Source organism: Lathamus discolor, chromosome 3 (genome assembly GCF_037157495.1).
Source record: "Lathamus discolor isolate bLatDis1 chromosome 3, bLatDis1.hap1, whole genome shotgun sequence".
Lineage (NCBI taxonomy): Eukaryota > Metazoa > Chordata > Aves > Psittaciformes > Psittacidae > Lathamus > Lathamus discolor.
Genome location: NC_088886.1, coordinates 62,437,313 through 62,451,351, shown reverse-complemented (window position 1 = coordinate 62,451,351; position 14,039 = coordinate 62,437,313). Strand labels below are relative to the sequence as shown.

At 39.9% G+C, this 14,039-nt stretch overlaps 1 protein-coding gene across 2 annotated transcripts in view; it reads right to left on the bottom strand.

Annotated features, from left to right (window-relative positions):
- Window positions 1-14,039, bottom strand: part of SLC44A3 (solute carrier family 44 member 3) — an 81,868-nt gene that overhangs the window by 35,264 nt on the left and 32,565 nt on the right. For both annotated transcript variants that reach the window (XM_065675600.1, XM_065675602.1), the window contains exon 2: window positions 1,265-1,369. The gene's annotated coding sequence lies outside the window, so the exon portion shown is untranslated. The remainder of the gene's footprint in view (window positions 1-1,264; window positions 1,370-14,039) is intronic.

The following is a 14,039-nucleotide window of genomic DNA, read 5'->3' as shown; positions in this document are numbered from 1 at the left end:
TATTCATCAATTTGTGAAGAGTTTTCATAATGGGTGCAAAAATTTGAATAAAATTCAACAGATATTGCAAAAATAATTTTCTGTCTATAGAACCTAAACAGAGAAAATAACTTTTCCTTCCCTTTGTGCACATTCAAAATATGTGAAAAAAGGAACTTTCGCATACAAATGCAGAACTCCATGTGAAACTTTCCTTCCCTAAGAGTTCAGTATTTTGATTACACTGAAAAAAATAACCGCAGTTATTAATAACTTTTAATAACTGATTAAGAAAAGTAATTATAAAAGAACAATGCCAACCATGAAGGCTGATATTAGGATTTGGTGGCTTGCTGTCATCACGTGCTAATGAATTTTCACTGTTGATCTGGCCCCTTTTGAACTATTTTTTATTCTCCTTGTGTTACATTCATATTGTGAATACAGGAAAACAGCAAGTGGAACAAGTACTTCTAATAAAATCCAGATTCCAAGCAGCTGAAGTTCATGGAAAATCACTGGAATCAGCAGTAAGGCCTGCTTTTATCAAGCAGAATTCTTGTATTCCTTCAATTATCCTAGGACAAGCTATTGGATACTTAGAATCCCAGACTGGTTTGGGTTGGAAGGGACCTTAAAGCTCATCCATCTCCAACCCCTGTCATGGGCAGGGACACCTCACACTACAGCAGGTTGCTCCAAGCCCCTGTGACCAACCTGGCCTTGAGCGCTGCCAGGGATGGGGCAGCCACAGCTTCTCTGGGCACCCTGTGCCAGCGCCTCAGCACCCTCACAGAGAAGAACTTCTGCCTTAGATCTAACCTGAACTTCCCCTTTAAGTTAGAACCCATCACCCCTTGTCCTGTCACTACAGTCCCTTTGATAGCATCCTTGGTAGCACTTAAATCAGGATTAGAATAGGGTTTCCTTAAACTGTAAATGAAATATTTTAGTTGTAGTAGTCTTCTGATTTTCAAACATGATCAAATAAAACATTTATGTTGTTTAGTAACAGATGAGTAGTTTTCTCATGTGTCACTAGGTGGTGTTCTGCTCCTTGCTTAGTTCCAACACAGAATTTCAGACTGGGGAGAGGTTTACGCTAGGATTCTCAAATGGGAATTTTTATGTTACAGTTGAAGAAAACGCCAGGAAGCAAAGGTCAGCCCAGATAAGGGATTTAAACATCCACCTCCAAAATGCAATAGCTAAACTTCTTGCTTGTTACTTTTCCAATCCTGCAAGTGCCCAAATTGCCAAGATGGAATTTTAAACTTTGTCTTACCACTTTGACAGGAAGAAGCTTGGTTCTACAGCTCAGTAGTTGAAGCACTCAGTGGGAAGTTGGGAACTTTAGAACTGACATTTTTGAGGGTTGACTCAGTTTAACCTGAAATGGAAATGAGATTAAAAAAAAATAGTTTTAGAGAAAAGGGTACTGCATTAATTAATTCTTTCTTTTATGAGAGCGCTAATGACTTGGTCAAGTGTATGCTGGCTTGTGCTCACTCTCCCAGGTAAGAAGCCCAGCTTGGAGACTTTAGTCTCCTGGTCTACATGCACAAGATGCTGATTTTACATTATGCTTCATCCAAGTGCTGTATCCAACTACAGCCACTTTCCTGCAAGATTAGCATGAGAAGGGTCCACATTCACTTATGAGCCTTCACTGCTCTTTAAAGTATGTAATGTTTCTTGTCAAGACAAAAAGAAAGAAAACTTTGCAATCCTGGAGTACTCAGGAACTCGCGGTGATTTAATTGTGAATTAAGACAGTAACAATACAACCTGCTTGGGCTGTCATGGTGGGGCAACCATAGGAAGGGAGATTGACATGTACATTGTCAAGACTCCCTGTAGTTTTTAGGAGATTTTTTTCAGATGTGTTTATCAGCATCAGCAACAGAAATACTTCAGCAGTGAAAACTCTGGTTTTGATTTGTTGTTTTTCCCAAAGTCACTCAGATTATATAGAAGAAAGCCAGTCCTAAACAAAAGCTTCCCGACTCCAAGCTTCCGCTTTAATCAGAAAGTTCTTATTATTTCTTAAGAGTTGTTTGTTTGTGGTGTTTGTTCACAGAGAATGAATCCTGGTGCTCCCTGCACTTACGGCTCCACTTTCTTAACAAGAAACTTCCCTGGTTAAAACTGGGATGGGAATGTGGGTTGGGAAAGGAAGGTCTTAAATGAGAACATGACGGTTCTTTGCTGGACTGGTTAAGTGAGATGACTACCCTTATCTGTATCCCCTTCTAGGTCAGACAAGGAACAGAGACCAATTATTTTAATAGCAGGACACAGCAACTGAGAAAGTCAACCTAAAAGCAAACATTTTCTGCCTAGGGACTGAACACAATGCCACCTATTATATTCAAGTTGCTCGTCAGGTCTGCTAACAATTTGCACTCCCAGACCTGGTGTTTATGTCTTTGCCTCACTCAAACCATTCAGTCTCAAATTTCTCCTGGCAGGTGTTGAAGATCTTGGGGCAATTTCAACATCAATTATTCAGTCATTTCTGAGAATGAAATCAGAGAAGCAGACCATGAGCCAGCAATGTGCTCTTGTGGCCAAGAAGGCAAATGGCATCTTAGGGTGCATTAGAAAGGGAGTGGTTAGTAGGTCAAGAGAGGTTCTCCTCCCCCTCTACTCAGCCTTGGTGAGGCCGCATCTGGAATATTGCGTCCAGTTCTGGGCCCCTCTGTTCAAGAAGGACAGGGAATTGCTTGAAGGAGTCCAGCGCAGAGCCACAAAGATGATTAAGGGAGTGGAACATCTCCCTTATGAGGAGAGGCTGAGGGAGCTGGGTCTCTTTAGCTTGCAAAAGAGGAGACTGAGGGGTGACCTCATCAATGTTTACAAATATGTAAAGGGTAGGTGTCAGGATGATGGAGCTAGGCTTTTTTCAGTGATATCCAGTGATAGGACAAGGGGCAATGGGTGTAAACTGGAACATAGGAAGTTCCACGTTAACATCAGGAAGAACTTCTTTACTGTGAGAGTGACAGAGCACTGGAACAGGTTGCCCAGGGGGGTTGTGGAGTCTCCTACACTGGAGATATTCAAGGCCCGCCTGGACAAGTTCCTGTGTGATGTACTGTAGGTTACCCTGCTCTTGTGGGGGGGTTGGACTGGATGATCTTTTGAGGTCCCTTCCAACCCTTGGGATTCTGTGATTCTGTGATTCTGTGATTGTGCTATCCCCTGTTAGGGTAGCAGTAAAAATATCCTTATGCATGATTTGGATCAGAGATCCTGAAATGAATATAAAGAAAGCCAAAAGGAGAAATGGCTGTTGCTGTTAAACAGCTTCATGGAGTTGAGAAGGAATACCTTGGTTAATAAGGAAAGCAAGCCCCAGGAGCTCTCTGAGGAGGATTAGAGGATTCATAAAGGTCTGTACCAGGAAGTATCATTAAAGCACTTCACTTGATGCTGTACACAGTGGGCCACAGTAACTGTGAGTGACTGAAAGCCAAGACTAGCTTAAAGAAGTCCTAAAGGAAACAGAACACTCCAACAGTAGGGAATAGAAGTCAAAGAATGGCAGAGGACTGGGCAAGGGACAGCATGCAGGACTGGAGGGTACGACTTGGTGTGTATAAGACTGAGAGCCAGGAGGAAGTGGCTGGAAAAGGGAGGTGAAGACTGAACAAAGAAGAAACCTGAGAGCTAAGAAAGGTTAGGATTGGTACAGGGAGGTGTACAGTTGGCCAGGGAAGAAGAGGGTAGATCAGAGAAGCATGAAAGGGATGTGGGGATTAAACAAGCAATAGCACAAATCCTGAAGGCACATAAAAGAGTAAGACTGTGGGGAATGAGCAAAGGAATCCAGGTATGCTACCACTCCCTTTCACACCTGGAGTATCACCTTTGCTGTGAGCAAACATCCACAGTGCTGACTTGAAAGTACCCTGTCACATTCTGGCCTAACAACTCAAATCACCCTGCCAGGTTTACGATCAATCTGCTAGTGCTGTTATCCCACTGAATCAGCTGGCAGATGTCTGTCCTATGCACCTAGGGAATCCAGTCCTTTTCATGACTTGAGTTAGTGTCCACATTAGCTTTTCTGTTTGCTCTTCTAGAAAATCCCAGTGATAATAAGTTTACAGCTGGAATATTTACTACTCTGATATCCCTATAATCATGAAAATGCACAGAAGATAAAAGAAACAATATTTCTTTCTAGCAATCTGATTATTTTGGAGGTGCTCCACTTTGCAGTCTTAGAAGTCACTTGAATTGAACAAGTTGCTAGCAAATTAATAAGCTGTTTATTTCTAGCTTCCAATGAACACTGATCCTACCTTCTTCTGGATCTCTCCAATGTATTAAGAAGCTCTATTTTCAGAATATTGATTATTTAGTAGATTATCAAGGGATCAGGAGAATAGAGCATGCACATCTTATAGCCCAGCTTTATAGTTTCAGCTTACTATTGCTAATGACCACCTTTCCCACGATTTGCCAACTGTATGAGTCGTACAAGGAAGGAGTATAATGCCACAAAGTGAATTTGTTCCACTTCCTATATGAGCAAGCAGTTACCTGCCCAAAGAGCCATTTCATCCCTGTCAGTGCACAAGCTGGAGTACAGTTTGACCCTAAGGAAGCGTTTGGAGTGTGTTTGCTGAGCTGAATCTGATAATAAACTTTAGAGCTGCCTCAATTTCAAAGTTTCAGAATTGAGCAAGAGGATCAGTATTCAGGATTGCATGGCACTTTATATACCAATGCAGACAAGACACAGCACTAGAGCGTGGAATGTCAGAATTATAAGGCACTTACTCAGTGTTCCACCTGGTGCATGGCATAGGTGGCATAAGATAAAAGAGCTTGAACTGGAACTACTTCTGTTGTTCAGGGCTGTTAATGTCCCTCTTCAATCCAAAGAAAAGATATGCCAGTGTGTTGATATAGAGAACAGAGAAGTAATTGTATTGTTCTTCACAACACCCCTCAAAAATGGCCAGGGAAGGGAACTGATTGAATTTCAGAGAAAATGAAAAGTGAAAGATATGAATTTGTAGGGCTGGAGAAGGGTGGCTTGTTTGGTAAATTATGTAAATGGAAAGAAGGATGGAAGGCATTTTTGAGAAGCAAAGAAAGCAGTATAATCCAGGATAAACCCAAATCAAAGAGGCATCTAGCAAAAGGCATGCAACTGGACCACATGGAGCCTGTACAAGTATCTGTGACCTACTCAGTCAGGTCTAGTTCTGGATGAAAAGGAACTAAATGAAATTTAGTTTCAGGTCTAAATTGATTAAATTAAAACGTTTTCATTAACTGGCTGGGGACTAGGGCAGCATAGTTTTTATTAACACTGAGGTTAGCAAGAGATTCATTATTCATTATAAGGTCTAGAAAGAAGCCTTTTGTGCCAGCACAAGAGTCTTCATTGACAGTATAGTTCTTGTAAGGCCAATTTCTATTAATGGCGTCAGCTACTGAACGTTTGCTAATGAAAAACAACCAGACAGATTGCTTGGGCTGTATGCTGGACATCGGGCCCCTTCAGAGGTGCAGCATGGGCCCCAGGAGCTGCTGCTGCGCAGATTCCTCCACAGGATGTCACTCTCGGACAGCTTTGTCAGCCCTGATAGTTGCCTAAAGATGGAGGATTATGAACTCCCCATGGCAAGCCCTTCTAGAGGGCATCACATTGTTCACAGCGCCTTCCAAGTGCCTTCCATGCAGTGTTGGTGATGCTTTTAGTTTGGACTTTCTGAGCATGGCTTTTCACTGGTTCCTCTAGTGGCTACTGAAGATTAATTTCATGGATTCATGTGTCCATATGTTTATCGTACAGACTGAGGCTTGGATAGCAATATATATTTTCCTGTTTTTTCTTCTTACAAATAACAGTTTTTACATAGAGGAGACATCAGGCCATCAAACCTAATGCTCCCAACCACACCAGAGACAGCCAGCAGAGAATCTTCTCAAGTTATTATGCTATTTCTAGACTTGATGTATTCACTGCACACTGTGGCCTATTACATAAGAATAATCATTACTTTAGTTAGGAGTTCCAGGATAAGGCCTTTTATGTGCAATAATATGTTTCAGCATAATTTCACACAACTGGACAGGATCCAAAGTTCCACAGCAATGCATGCTAAAAAGACTCAAAACCACACACGGTGTCTGTTGCTTGAAAAGGGAATACTGAACATCTTACTTTGGTCATCCTGCTCATAGCAGGAGGAAAGATGACCCTGCTTAGTGTCAATAGGCTCCCGTGCCAAAGTATCAACAATCTGCTCTATAAACACTGATGTTTGAAACAGCACATTTCATAAATCAAGTCATGTTGAGTCAGATAATGGACAATGAAATGTCTATTATTTATCTTTAGACTACCTTTGGTTTACCTTCATGTTTTTCCAGACTTCTGGCAAATTACCTGCTCAATTCAAGTTTCATCTCACTTACTCATGAGCAGAAGATCATCAGTGAGTGGAATGCAGCCATGGAACCAGCAGTCAGGGTTATAGAATATACGATGACATGACTTACGTAAACAGTTTATTCATCTTCATTAAAGTTATACTGAATCAGCATCAAGGCCGCATGAGAGAAACTCTCAGATGAGTAGTTCTAACTCACAGGACTTGTGTAGTCATCTTTATAGGCACAGCTATTTACAGGATAAGAACCTACAGATGAAATATTTACTAAGAACAGCTGTCCAGTTCTGCAAACCATCATTAAATGTTGAATAGCTAGAGAAATAATTCAAACACTATTAAGAATTCCTGGGATACAACATTATATACTACAGTTTCAGAGAAAGGAACCCTCAAATCTAAAGTCTTTTCCATTACATTTTAATTTTCCCCATTATCCAAAAAGACATAGACTATTATTACATGTTATGTATCAGCTTTCTCATAAGGTGCTCTCCTGCACAAATGCATGAAGTTCAGCTGGTCAGAGCAGCTGCATTCTAGAAACAGGAGCCTCACAGTTCCCTGTCATATACCAGCCCTTCTGTGTTTCAGGACTCTATCCTGAAGTAGCCTTCTGCTACTTCAGGTATCAAAATATAGCTTCATAGAATTTTTAATCACTTTGTGTCAGTGTTTCCATTGATCACTGAAAGAATAAAGAGTTTTCCTATAATAGTAGTAAGATTGATATTCACTAATTTTGCAGGATTGTCACCAAGGTTGTTTTTGTTCCCGTTGGAAGTTTAGATTCAAGAACTGCATTCTTCCAAGTCTTCTTTTCAAGTACTAACACTGCTTCTGTAACAACAACTCATCACTCTGGTCATAATGCTTATTACAGAATCATAATGCAGCTTATAAGCAATGTTATTTTGTGGTGTTAGGTAAAGTGAGATACAGTATTACTTTTGTAGCAGACGTTGAGACCCATACAGAGAGAAATGTACGTAAATATTTAGATATTGCTGCGGGACTGATTTAGTTTTAACTTTGAACATAAATCAAAGTGTGCTACTCATCTGTTGTGATTAAACAACAGAACAACAATATTCCGAGGCCATCACATTACCAGTAAAGTGGTGGTATAGCTACTGCACTTTGAATTGCTTGAATATGGATAATATTCAAGCAATAATAAAAGAATATTTTACCAGCTGTTCCTGCAAGAGCAACATTTCCCCCACTAACTCTGTATCAGTATAGTGGAGTAAACTATTACGTAACATAAGATAAAAATCCCTACTTGACAGAAGGTAAAAATATCTTCATTGAGCAGCTATTTGAGGAAACAATATTTTGCAGCAATCACTGCATGTTTAATACTGGAAACATAATTTGAAAAGAGGATGTTGACCCTCTTTCCAGTGACTAAAATTTGAAGTAGTCTGAGCAATGGCAGTATAACAGTTTCCTGTTCACGTAACATGTTTGCACAACATAATGTTGCTGATAACACCAACTAGTAAAGTGTATAACACCCAAAGGATGTGCATGTGGCTGGGAATTCCCATGGTCCTTCCTGTCTACCAGTAAGGGTATTTGTAGGAATAAGACAAAACTAACAGCTATGGGCTAATAATGCAAACTCTTACTCATACGGTTTACAACTCCTCACCCTGTTGACCTGTAAACTCAAAGTTATGGACTGAAACAGTCAACGATGTAGCCAGCTTTCTGTCAGCACTTTGCTCTTAAAATAGACAACATGCCATAACAAAAATGGTTTTCAATTTGATTGGTTTGTGTATGTTGCTATTCTAGGAAATCCAGAGGCAAAGGAGATTCTGCTCCATTTCTGGCTTTTCTTTAAACCCATAAAATCCGTGGGTCAGGTAGTGGTTTCGCTGCTGTTGTTGAACACAGAGTATTTGGGAGCACATCAGGACATACCAGCAACTTGCACTCACAGTGATGGTTTGTTTATAGTAATTTGTTTGTTCATTCTTGCCGGAAAAATGTTTATATATGATTGGGGTTATAGGTAAGGATCTGGCCTTTAGGTAGTTTCTCCCTTCTTCAGGGCCTCACTCACTGTTGTCGTGCAAGCATCTTCACCTCTCCATGCCTCCATGCTGCCTTTTGCTCGGTAACCTGGGAGCAGTTGCATTCATCTCCTCTAATAAAGCACTCTAGGACCTATGTATAGAAGCAAGGTATCTTTGCCATAAACAGCTTTGTTCATTATATTAACCTGGTTACAGTCTGCTACAGACCATATTCAGTGTAAGGAAAAATATGTGTACACTGCTTATAAGTTACACCTTTGATACTACCCATATAACTAGATTGCTGAACTTCTAAAAAAAGCGTCCAGTGTACATCAGTTTTCCTACTTCCAGCTGATGTATTAAAAAAAAAACATTCAATATTGTACTAAGAAAATAGGCATCAACCCCAAATATACTTATTTCAGATAATGTAATCGCAATAAAAACATTCAACTGTGATAGGTCTCCCCCAGGAGTCAGCTATTTGCAAAGCTTCAACATTCACATCACTGGGAGTCACAGCTGGAGCCAGGTTTCCTTGAAAATCATTCCTAAATCTGATAGTTTTAAATGCCATCTCTCCACAGAACGCTGCAATTGCCCTTTTCACTAAGGCACAGTCCCAGAGCAGTATATAGACATACATGTGTATGTGAGTCTTTGAACAGAACAACAGCTATTAGCCTAACAGTTTTAGTGTCTGTGGTCTGTACTACTTATCTTCTTCTAAGAGGGTTATGAAACAAAATGCTGGGGTCCAACATAAATAGCATTTCAGCCTTTGTTTAACAATGCATGTGGTGGATGCAGCCTGTTGAATGGCACCTGATCAGATATGTAGGGAGTAGCTGCAAGCTTATGTAAGCTGCAGCTTATTAACAAGCTGTACTCCATGTTTCAGTTCTTGTTATTGTGGGGTGCCCTAAAGCCTTTGTTTAAAAGCAAAGAAGCATGAAGATGCTTAGTTTCCAAACATGATAAACTGCCAGTGTGGACAAGGCGGCATGTTTCTTGGTGCCTTATTTCTAAAGCTCTTCTGTTAATATGATTGGCAATCAAGCCACTAGTCATGTCTTTCATGTTGCAGCTTGCTTTTCAGGCTTTTCCAGCTTTTCCGTGAGAGCACAATAGTGGTACTTCAGTACTCTAGAACACCTCAGAGTTCTGGAAGTATCAGTAATTTGGTCACTGTGAGGAAGTTCTTTATTGCTCATACTTGTTTGTTGCAAGTTTTTATCATTTAGAAATCCTCATGTGCAAATATCACTTCCTTCCCCCTTCTGATCAGTGAAGTAGCTTTTTAACACTGGCTGAGGAGTTATGCTTTCCCTGTAGTTGTCCGTTCTTCTTTAGATTCAATTAATAAATGTTATGTGGCAAATATAAGTGCAATACGGAACATTTGGTGGCACATAGAAAACAGAACAACTGATGTCTCAACAGCTCCAAGGTCAGAAGCAAAAGCTTCTGCAACAGAAAAGTTAACAAGAGGGAAAGGGAGAGATGTGCCTCAGACAATGCTATTAAGCATTTGGGTCATCAGGGAGGAAACAGGCATTCTGTGCATAGACAGCAAGCCTCCACAGTCTCTTGCTATTCTGTCTTTCTGCTTGTGATGCAGACAGAATGAATTCAGAAATCTCATGACTCTCACTTCCAGTCATTATTTCAATGGCAAAATATAGAAACAGACTAAATCCTGTCTGTCTATTCAGAAACATTCAGCAAGACTGTAGAACATTAAACAAAGGAACAGTAAGGTTTGGGGACAAAACCAAAAGCAGGCATTTAATGTGATTCTCATCTGTCATTGCGCATTGTGCTAAAGGGAAAGAAGATATCCTGGTTGCTAACATTTGCTGTCTTTCCTGACATATCATCATCGTCTCCTGGGAGCTGTCACACCTCATGCCTGAACCTCTCCTAGGATGGAAACACCTTTGTCATTGTCCCAGTTTTCTGGGGTTTGTGCATATTGATTCAGAAACTCTGAGTTAGGCACACTTCTATTTGCCAGTGCCATCCAGTCTTTGGTGGTCTCAGAGTACAGATCATTAAATAATAGCTTCTGAGATACCATCCGAATAGTAGTTACTCTGTGTGTAATTTTTCTTCCTAGAATGAAGCTGATTGACCAATGATTTCTTTGACTTTTACAAAACAAATACTGAGCAGGCAGTTTCATAATACACATTCTGTGCTAGTAAATTGAAATGCTCAGGTGTTCTTGCATTTAAAATGGATGCAAACATGAAGAAGCACATGCATTATTTGCCCTGTGCTCATAAAAATCTGATTAGTATATGGGTAGCAGCACAAATTAATATGTAATTTTCAGTACACTGCATGTAGTCAGTAACACTGAGGAGAGAATTGCCTTAATTGTCTCTGTTTAAACAGTGCTGGCAAAATAATATCAGAGCCTGTTAAATAAAACTATATTCATAGTTAAAAACTATAGGTAAAGAACTGATAGTTAAATCTATATTAAAACTAATCATTGATGTCTAACCTATTGTAACTCACCACTATCTTCTCCAGGGATATGTATCCTGTTTCACAGCAGGAGGGTTAGAACTAGATGATCTTAAGGTCCTTTCCAACCCTAATTGTTCTATGATTTATGCCTGTTTTCAAGTATGCTGTGACTAATACATTTAACTTGGAAGTAATGGTACTGTGAGGATACAGGTAGCCAGATACTTATTGTTACAGGGCATTCCTGAAACCCAGCATGGCAAACCAGTTAGTAACCACAAGAATACACTAAACAGGCATATTACCTTGCATCTTTTTCTAAATAGAAAAGTAAATTGTTAGGTCACAGTATTGTGAATCTTCAATATGAATACAATGAGCTGAAATAGCAGTAACTAGGGATGGGTATATGAGCAGACACTAGACAGAGGAGCAAACAATGCAAAACTGTCAATCTACGCTTTGATTCATAGAAATGAGTGGGCCAGGTACAAAGAGATGGGCAGATTCATTACTTGGTTCGATTCTTCTGAAAAGAAGCAATGTAAGGAGGACAGAAAATAGAATATTCAACGTCTGGGTTTTTTTGTTTCTAATATACTCCTTTTGTGGTTTACTTCATCTTTTTTAGCCTGTTGCACCAAATTTGGGAAAGAGAAAACAAAAAGTGGATAAAGGAAAAAATGGGTGTAGAGGGACAGACTCACCCTTATACATAGCCTGTTCAGATGGGGCTTGCATGACTCACATAGTCTAAATTGGGATAGCCCTATTGTTACAGCCCACTGGACAGACAGAAAATGTCTCTGGAAATGCCAGGCTGGAATGCGTACAAGAGTTACAATTGACTGAAACCAGTTGTGATGAGAGACAAAGTGAACAAACATACTTACTTTACTAAGTCTAACAGAACCAAATCTTGTGTATATACCTATTCTTCAGGTTAAGCTGTAGGCTAGCAGGAATCTGTCTGTTACTCAGGGACACTGCAGGTCAGCAAGACATCAGAAAGTGATACGCAAAATGACTGCAAAATGATTATTGCTCTGTCCACCTCCCATATGCACAGCAGTACACAGAGTTGACAGAGCTGTGTCAGTACTTCCTAGCAAACACAGGCTGTCCACAGCTCTCACCTGCCCAAAAGTCATGTTATGTCTATATCCTCTGTATTTTTCATTAATATGTGTAGAACAGCTAAGTGTGATACTGTAAAGCAGTAACACTGTGCTTAACCAATAAGCTTATTTATCTTCCTCTGAAATACCAAATAGCAGTGGGATATGTACTCCTCAATGCCATCAAGCAGCCACTTTTCCAGAAAAGGCTGTGAACACCAATCTAGACTAAATTCAATGCTCATCCATGCAGTGATGGGGCACAGTACAAAGACAAATGTTTTCTCTGCTGCAAAGGTCTGAGACATAAAAGGGACCTTGAAGTATATTCCAGGCTTGACTTTGCCTTTCTGGAAGGGAGCAGATAACCATTCCTTATGCGCCACCTCCTCTAAGCCACAGTGCTTCGAAAACACAGGGTCTGGTCCAAGGTCTGGTAGTTTTGGATATTCCAACTGAACATACGTTCCATGAACTGTCTGAAGTAGCCATGCTATTTGTTCTGTTCTAAGGCTTTAAGAGGATGCCGTATCTTCAAGATAGACAGATAATATGGTCCATGTCTTGTACCAATAATGCCACAGAAATCAGAGAAGCAAAGACTTTAATTGGTGAAATGCCCCCTTCCTTCTTCACCAGAAATCCAGGACTTCCTCTAAATCTGAGCCTGGACCAGTTCTGACTGAGGTGATCTGATCATGGTTTCCACATTTTCCCATGGTAAATGTTTGATAGCCAAAACACTGTTCTGTCATTATCCTGGCACAATAGTCTTGGTCCCTAGTATTACCCTAGTCATCTTTTTCTTTCCCATTCTACTGTTCCCTGTTCCAATGCTATTCTGTTCCTGGTGTTGTCAGTAACCATCTTACTCCCTCTGTCAGTTAGTTGTTAAATCATTTAGGAAACTGTAAAGTATGTCTGAAGTGAGTTGGGCTGAAAGACTAAATAATGCAGTAAGGAACTATGCAGTATCTTCAAGGCTTTTAAACACCACAAAATATTTACTTAACAACCATCTGTAATGTATATTCTTTAGGAAACAACTACTCCAGTCTTTCTTATTCATGGCTTCAAATGAAAACCAAACAAAGTAAACCCATTAAACTAGAAACAAGAGATGTCATTTACTGTCCTTCATTTATACTGTACAGAGTCAAGCCTTGTTCAGTTTAATGCAAGTGTTTATTCCTCTGGAAAAATTCTGACTGCCAAAAATAACAACTTGAGGAATAACCATTAGCAGTAAATACAAAATGTTTATACTGCGTTATGTATGTAGCCCTTTAAAAGTCATAACAAAATTGAGTCATTGCCTGAACTAACTTAATCAGACATAGAGGATGTCTCAGATGGAGGAGCTGGTATGACATGGTGGAATAACAAACATCAGATGCAGCATCTTTTCAGACATACACTAGAGGTGATCTCAGTCTGCTTTACCATTAGCAGAACATTGTTACCTGAACACACTATGAGAAGTGAGGCTTGAGGAACCATACGCAAGTAATGCTGCTCATAAAATGCCAGTATTTCACTTGTGATGAAAATACATGTTTTAATGATGATATTCCCCATCCTGATTTTTCCATTACTGGGTGGGTTGACATGGATCTACTTTGTTTTAATAAGCCTCTGCAGCCAAAATATCTCAAGAGTTAAACACTCATGAAGTACTTCTGTTAATGAGAAACTGTTCTCAGCGCACTAACAAACTAATACAAGTAAAATTGAAATCCAGTCCAGGTTTCAATCCTGGTTTCTGTAAAATAAAACTCTATTCATATTTCTAAGTCTGTGTAGTCTGACACTTCACTGAAAATCCTCTCTGCCAGATGAGTCTTAGAGTTTGAAGGAACTCTGGATTTGCATTTGAGATGTAAGACTTGGACTGTAGCTATTTATTAGGAAGGATCCAGACACCAATGGAAGTGCATTTCAGACCCTAATAATTGAGTTGTCAATCTTCAACAGCAACTTAAAGTAACACAGGGACATGTCACAGCAAGATGAGAAGT